Source organism: Triticum urartu, unplaced genomic scaffold, assembly GCF_003073215.2.
Source record: "Triticum urartu cultivar G1812 unplaced genomic scaffold, Tu2.1 TuUngrouped_contig_9185, whole genome shotgun sequence".
NCBI classification, from domain to species: domain Eukaryota; kingdom Viridiplantae; phylum Streptophyta; class Magnoliopsida; order Poales; family Poaceae; genus Triticum; species Triticum urartu.
Window position 1 is genome coordinate 5,740 of NW_024120204.1, and position 8,235 is coordinate 13,974.

An 8,235-nucleotide genomic window follows, 5' to 3' on the forward strand; every position below is an offset into this window, starting at 1 on the left:
CCAGCGATATTAGAATAAAGAAAATGGCAAATAGAAATGCTCCTCACTTCATTACCTATAGAGGGACAAAAAAGCAATTGCTGATAGTCTAGTGAAGGCAGTTCGTCCTACAGCTGCTACTCCTTTTAAGAGCCCTGTTCCTTTTAAGAGCCCTGTTTGTAGTCCTAATCATGGCCCTGTTTGCCCACTCTTACATATCTTGTCTGATCTAGCACAAGATAATTCTATCCTGCTTCAGGGCATCAAAATATGTAATTTACAATGCTATATCTATGGAATCTAGCACTTTGGGGCTGTTTGCTTAAAAAAACTGTCCTATTTATAATGTAATATTCTGAGAATAATAGCATTTTGCTGTGTTTAATCTTATTCCATTTCAATAGATGAGGCCATCATAGCATTGCATACTAATGTGGAGCATCTGGGCGTCAAATGCTCAACAAAAGTTTCACACACAGCGAAATTTTGCCAGAAGATTAAGAGCAAGTGTTATGCGGTTGCAGAGAAGCGCTCCAGATAAAGTTAGCAAACCTGATAAATTAGAAGGTTCAGTTTTGGAGGGGTTGATCTAGGAGAACTTTCACGCCATTAGTATGACATGAGACTTAACCTAAGCATTCTTAGATTCATCTAACATGGAGCTGATCATTCCTATAAAAAATCTACTAATGGAGCTGCTCACGCCTTACGAAACTTCCTTCTCTTCTCTAATGCATCCACTATGAGAGATGGACAAGTCACTTTCAGATCCTTGAAACCTTGGGTTGCCACTACAGCATCCATAGCATTGGTATCTGATATTTCGATAAATTCAAGGCAAGCATCCTTAAGTTCATCGCAGTTATGTTGGTCAGCTAAAGCCAATGTGGTTGCCACAGTGTCCACATTCAGATCCTTGCAAAGTATGCTTTGGCAAACCAGCTTGAGCCTCTCCATGGCATATCTGTCCGCAGCCATCAGTAAAAGCTGGGCCATCTCAGTATCCTCATCCTCACCACCAGGCAAAGAATCGGTATAGATGAAGTGGAGCAGGGCCCTGAAAACAGCATGTTGCATGTCCTTGATGGTTATGCACTGCCTCAGCTTCGCCTCCCGCATCGGCCCATAGAGCTCTGCCTTCAGAACGGGTGACCGCATAGCAAGAACGAGCCTATGTGCTTCAATGGTCTCTCCTCCAACACTGAAACTGACATCGAATCCCTCCTTTTCTTCCAACAGCCTGCCAACATGTTCAGTCATGTCAGATGGTGGCATGTCGATCTTGCGGAGCCCCAATTTGGTATCTGTAACATGTGGCTTCTCGAAGACCGTGATGATGCATTCGATCTTCAGGTGATCATCCCTAAGGTACGCGGATCCCTCGATGTCGCTTCGCCTCTTGAACTGAGAAGTCTGTGGAGCAAACTTAGTGGTATCATCGGAGTTGAAAATCCTAGGCTCTGTTTTGTGCACTGAAGACGATAAACCGTGCAGTGGTCGACTAGCCTCAGGTCGCAGGATGCCCGGACTTTAGTGCTCTTGCTCGAAAGCACGAGATAAACAGAGATGTAACCTTCGCTTTCTTTTTGGAACCCATCCGGGTAGAAGCGGATGGCCCAGTCGTGGTCGCCGACAGTGAAAATGCCAGACAGTATGAAACTCTCCGGTTCGTCTCCCATGCCCCTCAGCTTGCTGTAACCCAAGATATCAAATACATGCGTGCCTTGAGCCGCCCCCGCGGTGCACGCGGACACCGTCTTGCATGCCTCCATCTGGTCTCTGGTGATCGGCGGCAGGATTGCCGGACAGAGGAGAATCGTCGCGACGGAGCCGCCGCGTGCAAATCTGATTGGTGTGAAAGAGAAGTGCATTAATCTCCGACGAGAAGCGGAAGGGAAAAGAATCAGGATGCGGGGGAGTAGATCGAACCTCCAGATCTCAGGTGGTGACCGTAGATGGCGGCGGTGGCGGCGGGGGGGGGGGGGGGCGGAGAGGAAGCCTCTCGACTTTCCTTTTCCTGTGTTTTTTTTTGGAGGAAGAAGCCCCTCGAAGCCGGAGTGAGCATAGAGGGGCCTGGGGTTTCCGGTCTTCTTGAGACAGCGAGAGTCTACTTTCCCCAAATCCAACCCAAGTGGATATATTTTGGAACCGCTTCTCTCTTCCTTCATTTCCTCTTCAATTCTAATTTTATTTTGATAAAAGGAGCTCATCATCAGTCTGGATTTCATTGTAGAAATCACTTTTTTTAACATTTTTGCTAAATTTCACTTGACTGATTTCGATTTGGCTTCAGGTCAATTGTTAGGCCGTCGGATTCTTTGGTTGAATCTCAGCGCATTTGTGGATCGAATCAGTAGATTGTTGTTTGTGTCGAGTATATTAGCAATTTTTTGATTGTTTTTAATCTAGAAATAAATTGTGTGTATGACATTGACAGTATTAAACCCTTACTGATATTTATTCATGTAAGCACGTGCTAGACCTATGCCATAAATATCTAGTACTTCCAAGACAAAAAAAACAGAGAGATAAATGAGTTATACCCTTCAGTTGGCTAGATCAAAGCCGCAGCGACGACATCCTCAGTAGCCTTCTTCTCGTCTTCGATGGGCATGGTGATGACGAAGGCAACAATGACGTAGTCGAAGTAGCGGACGAAGATAAACAACAACGAGCAATTGCGTCGGATATGCTCCCCAAAAACCAAATCACCCTTCTTCTAGTGCAGGATCGCAAAGGGCGGGGTTCTGCATGCCTGCTCTCTCGTACAGCCGTGCATGCGGTGGACGGGATGGGATCACCGGCAACAGCAACAGCAGTGAGCGGAACGACGATGGGCAGTGCACGAGGTAGATAAGATCGCATCTGATCTACGTGAGGCTAGGGTTGTCGACTCCTTCAATATATAGGCGCGGTAGACGTGGGCTGAACCCATGTCCAGTCGGCAATAGCTCATGATCAGACGTCTTAGATTCAGGCCGTGTTCCATTAATAACTCGTAATTAATGATCAACTCATTATCCATTCTTGACCAGTAGAAATTAAGCACGCGCATGACATAGGTCAGCTTGGCTGAAACACGAAACACGACTAGCACGTGGGCAAGGCTGGCTGCTGAGGAGGTGTGAACTACGTGGGAACCACTTCTTTTCTTAAGTTTTTTTCTAATTGTTAAATTTGGTTACCACATTCTAATAGCATGCGGAAGGGGATCACTTCTAAGGTCCAAAACTTCTTGTAATTCCAAGATGATACTAAACTTTTCACCACATACTCTTGACACCCACACGGGTTTTTAGGCCTTGTACAAGGGGGGATGCTTAGGGGAGGTGCTTAGAGAAATAAATCGGATGTTTCTTAAGCACCGATGCTTATTTGTACAGTATAGACGCTTAACTAAGCGTCTCTTCTGTAGAAATAGGCACCGGTGCTTCAGAAAAATCCGGTTTATTTTTCTAAGCATCTCCCTAAGCACCTCCCATTGTACAAGGCCTTAAGATTTTTTGTGAAATTGTTATTGGGACCTAGAGCGCATCCTATATTTCAGGCCTTCTTTGGTTCATATGATAGAAATTTTATAGGAATAGGAAAATCATAGGAAGTAAGATGACATGCATGTCAATTCCTATAGAGAAAGAGACGCCATTTGGTGCATAGGATAGAATTTTTTCTATTAAGTCTAGGCTAATGTTTTTTTCCCTTCAAAACGTGAATGATTGATTCCTATCCTACGTAGGAATATGAATCCATTCCTACAAACCAAAGGGCTTCAAAGGAATTTTTTCTTTGCAAATCCTATCTTATAAAATTCCTATAAAAATCCTACAAACCAAAGAAGACCTCAACAGTTTATTTTGTTCATTTAGTGCTCCTACCCATTTTTCCTTGATGTGGGGTAGAGAAGTGACCGGGAGGCCGGCGTCGCTGCGTGGTTGTGCCAGCGTAACATGAAGAGGGAGTAGTAAGAGCATATCTAGCAAATTTGCAAACCGGCGGTCCGCTATAATAATCGCCGGTTTGCAGGATCCGTCCCGTATCCTCGGCCCTGAACAGAACTAGGGATGTGACAGTTTGTGCAATTTTACCGGAACAATGAAATGTTTTACAGGAACAAAAGTCATATATTAAAAATGCAAAAAAACATTTTGTGATATCCTTTAAACTAAATTTTGCAGGACAAGGTATACCGAATCTGATAGAGATGCTCTAAGCGGTGGAGGAAGCGGAGCTACCTGAAGCTACGGTAGGAGGCGAGCTGCGATGAGGAGCCGGGGAGCCGCAGTGAGCGGCGAGGGAAAAGGGGAGAGGGAGTCCAACGGTGCTCCCCTGTCTTGCGCGAACTAGCGGTCGTCGCCTGGCGCGAGCAAGGCATGCCGAGCTTCTCCCTCTCAGCCCCTCCGCTCAGCTCCTTCCCTTCTCGCACTTAAATCTTCGCCTAGCCTTGTTAACTAGCTCCAATGCTGGATCTGATGGCTATGTGATTCCTTCTTATCCAGGAAAAAACCTGATTATTGTTGTTGTTTTTCGTCAGTTCATTATTAATTTTTGGCTGGAAGAATCCAGTTCAAATCTCACTTGCGGCTTAAAACTGACGAACTCAACGCCAACAGCACTTCTGTACACTCTTCATTTCATTTTAACGATGCTCACTTTCTCTCGGGACACAAATTGTGTTATTCCTACTTTGGTAGACATGGAAGGCAAGAAACAACCAGAGGTTCAAAGGTAAAGAAACACCTATAGACTTGGTTATCAACCTTGCTAAGTAGTAAGAGTTTTTATTTCACAATGATGACATTGCCAAGACCAGAAGTTAACAAACTAAGGATTCTCGGGAAAAGAATTCTATGACACCAGGTCTCACGGGTTAGCAGGTGAAACCCATCCTGATGGATGACACGTGACATTCACAAATCACAAAGCATCTATCCCACCTCGCACCTGAAATCAGGGGGAAGAGATTAGATGCTTTGTGATTTGTGAATGCCATGTGTCATCCATCAGAGCGGGTCTCATCTGCTAACCGTGAGAACTGGTCTCATATTATTTTTTTTCCGGATTCTGGCATCAACCAAAATGAGCTCATCACAGCATGGACAGCCTACGACTTTCTGCTGTTGTGGTGCTTCTTTAACAACCCAATGCGGCAGGTCTTCACAGCTCCATCAACACGCATAATTCTCAAACTTGTTGGCTGCTGCAGTCTTGCTGGCTGCACATATATTTTTCATGTATTTGCAGGTACACCACAGGACACTTATTTCAGATAACCTCAAACCTGACAATAGCCTGAATGCCGAATTGGATCTCAGACCAATGACATTAGAAACAAAGAAAATGTCAGATACAAATTATCTTCACTTCGTTACCGACAGAGAGACAAAAATGCAATTCCTGACAGTCTAGCGTAGGCAGTTCTTCCTAGACCTGCTATTCCTTTAAGAGCTCAGTGTTGTAATTCTAACCATGGCCCTATTTGCTCACTCTTACACATCTTGTCTAATCTACCACAAGATCATTCTATCCAACTTCAGGGGATCAAAATATGTAACTTACAATGACATATCAATGAAATCAAGCCCTTCAGGGTTGTTTGCTTATAAAACAAAAACTTTCCTACTTGTAATGTTATATTCCGAGAATAGAATTTTCTTGTGTTAAATCTTATTTTCATTCTTATAGATGAGCCATCATAGCATTGCACGCTAATGTAAGACATATGATTTGGGAACTGCTCGACACCCCTAACCCGGGGTGTGGCTATCTCATTATATAGAGGTACCCAAGGGGTATAATACAACGTTACAGTACATGTATACAAAGGCTATGTATATATACAGTCTAACACCCTCTCTCAATCTTAACTATGTCCTGAAGTACAAAGCAAGTTAAGATTGCGCCTACATCCTACAAACTGTGGCTGTGGAAGAGGCTTCGTGAAGATGTCAGCAAGTTGATCCTTTGATGGGATGAACTTGATACAGAGTAGCTTCTGTGCATCACGTTTCCGAACAAAGTGATAATCCACCTCAATGTGTTTTGTCCTAGCATGAAACACCGGGTTAGAAGAAAGATACGTAGCATCAATGTTGTCACACCATAGGACCGGAGGACGAGCTTGAGGGACACGCAACTCTCTCAACAGAGACTGTACCCATATGATCTCAGCTGTCGCATCAGCAACAGCTTTGTACATAGCCTCAGTACTACTGCGAGAAACTGTTGCCTGCTTGCGAGCATTCCAGGCGATCAAGTTAGGACCCAGAAATACCGCATAACCCCCCGTGGATCGCCTGTCATCAGGACTACCAGCCCAGTCTGCATCAGAAAAAGCCGAGAGCTCATACGACGGTGCAGACTGAAGTAGCAAGCCATAGGAGGCAGTAAGACTGACATAGCGCAAAATACGCTTCACAGCTGACCAGTGAGACGTCCTGGGTGCATGCAGAAACTGACAGACACGGTTGACTGCATAGGAGATATCAGGCCTGGTAATAGTAAGGTATTGCAGACCACCAACGAGACTGCGATACTCAGTAGCATCATCAGACGAGAGAGAGTCACCATCAAGAGCAGACAACCGATCAGTGGCAGACATCGGAGTGTTAACAACCTTTTAAATCTAGGCCGATACGACCGACATGTAGGCCGGTATATCACTTTTAGGGCTCTACCGATATAAACATAATATATCATTTTGTAAATATCATTTTCAAACATATCATCCGATATGGATCGAAATATTGACTGGTATGGCCGATATCTAGCCCGATATGTCCACCGATATAGAACAATGCATAAGTGACAATAATTATTTATTAGAATGTAGTGAAATAAAATTATGCATTTACAACTTCATTATATGTTATCAAAGTCATGCACAATGCTTTGTACACATGCATATATATCTTATTGTTTTTAATCATAGAGTAAGGATTTTGTGAATCTTTCCTTAATAGTTTCTTAATCAACAAGTAAATAAATTAGGAACCTAAAAGTGTCAGGTTAAAACATTGACATTGTTTTACTAAAAAATGTTTTGAACAATAATAATGAAAAAAAACTAGACATGTATTCTCCGATATATCTACATATCGTCCGATATATCACCCGATATCCAACATCCGATATGTCGAAGCCAAACCGATACGAACCCGATATCCGATATTTTGAAGCATAATTAACATGTTTGCATTTGAGTATTCCAGCACGACGCAACAAGTCCAAGGAGTAGTTTTTCTGAGTGAGAGTCAAACCGGCAGAGGACCGTGAAACCTCAAGACCAAGGAACAAAATGAAGAGCACCTAAATCCTTGACAGCAAAATCATCACGGAGAGCAATCACAAGGCGATCAGCAGCAGCAGCAGAGGAACTGATGAGAATGGTATCATCAACATAAACCAAGAGATACATCGTAACCTCAGGGCGCTGGAGGATAAACAGTGACGTATCAGCAGTGGAGGGAGTAAACCCAAGAGCCCGAAGAACAGATCCAAGGCGAGCATGCCACGCACGAGGAGCCTGTTTGAGTCCATACAGTGCCTTAACCAGACGACAGAGATGATGAGGTCGTGTCAGATGAACAAAACCAGGTGGCTGACGCATATAAACCTCCTCTTCCAGAATGCCATGTAGGAAAGCGTTCTGCACATCAAGCTGACGAAGGAACCATCCGCGAGTAACCGCAAAAGACAGTAGTAATCGAATGGTAGTAGGCTTGATGACTGGACTGAACGTGTCTTCATAATCAAGACCATACCTTTGTTTGAAGCCCTTGGCAACTAACCGTGCCTTGTAGCATTCAATGGAGCCATCAACATGTCTCTTGACTTTGAAAACCCACTTGGAATCAATGACGTTGACACCAGACACTGGAGGAACAAGACGCCAAGTGTTATTCTTTTGCAGAGCCTGAAACTCTTGTTCCATTGCATCATGCCAATGAGGAATACTTAGTGCAGCCTGAAAGTGACGAGGCTCTGCAGTGGGATCAGCGGCAATGTGAGCCATGCACGCAGCAAGCCACGCAACCGTCCCATCCGTGTGCTCCTTCGGACAAAAGACACCGGATTGGCTCTATGTGCGAGGACGAAGAGTGACAGCAGGTCCTGCTGGCAAAGTCGGTGCAGCAGAGGATGTTGACGAGGCCGGCATAGAGTCAGGCGAGTCAGGCTCACAGGGGACCGAAGCAGGGCTGGTCGGCGACCCTGGAGCCAAGACAGACCGGGCCAGAGCAGGTGACGACACCTCCAGGC

General features: G+C 44.6%; 1 pseudogene; it reads right to left on the reverse strand.

Moving 5' to 3' along the window:
• Window positions 1–293: 293 nt before the first annotated feature.
• On the reverse strand, window positions 294–2,067 carry LOC125532137 (annotated as a pseudogene).
• Window positions 2,068–8,235: the final 6,168 nt, after the last annotated feature.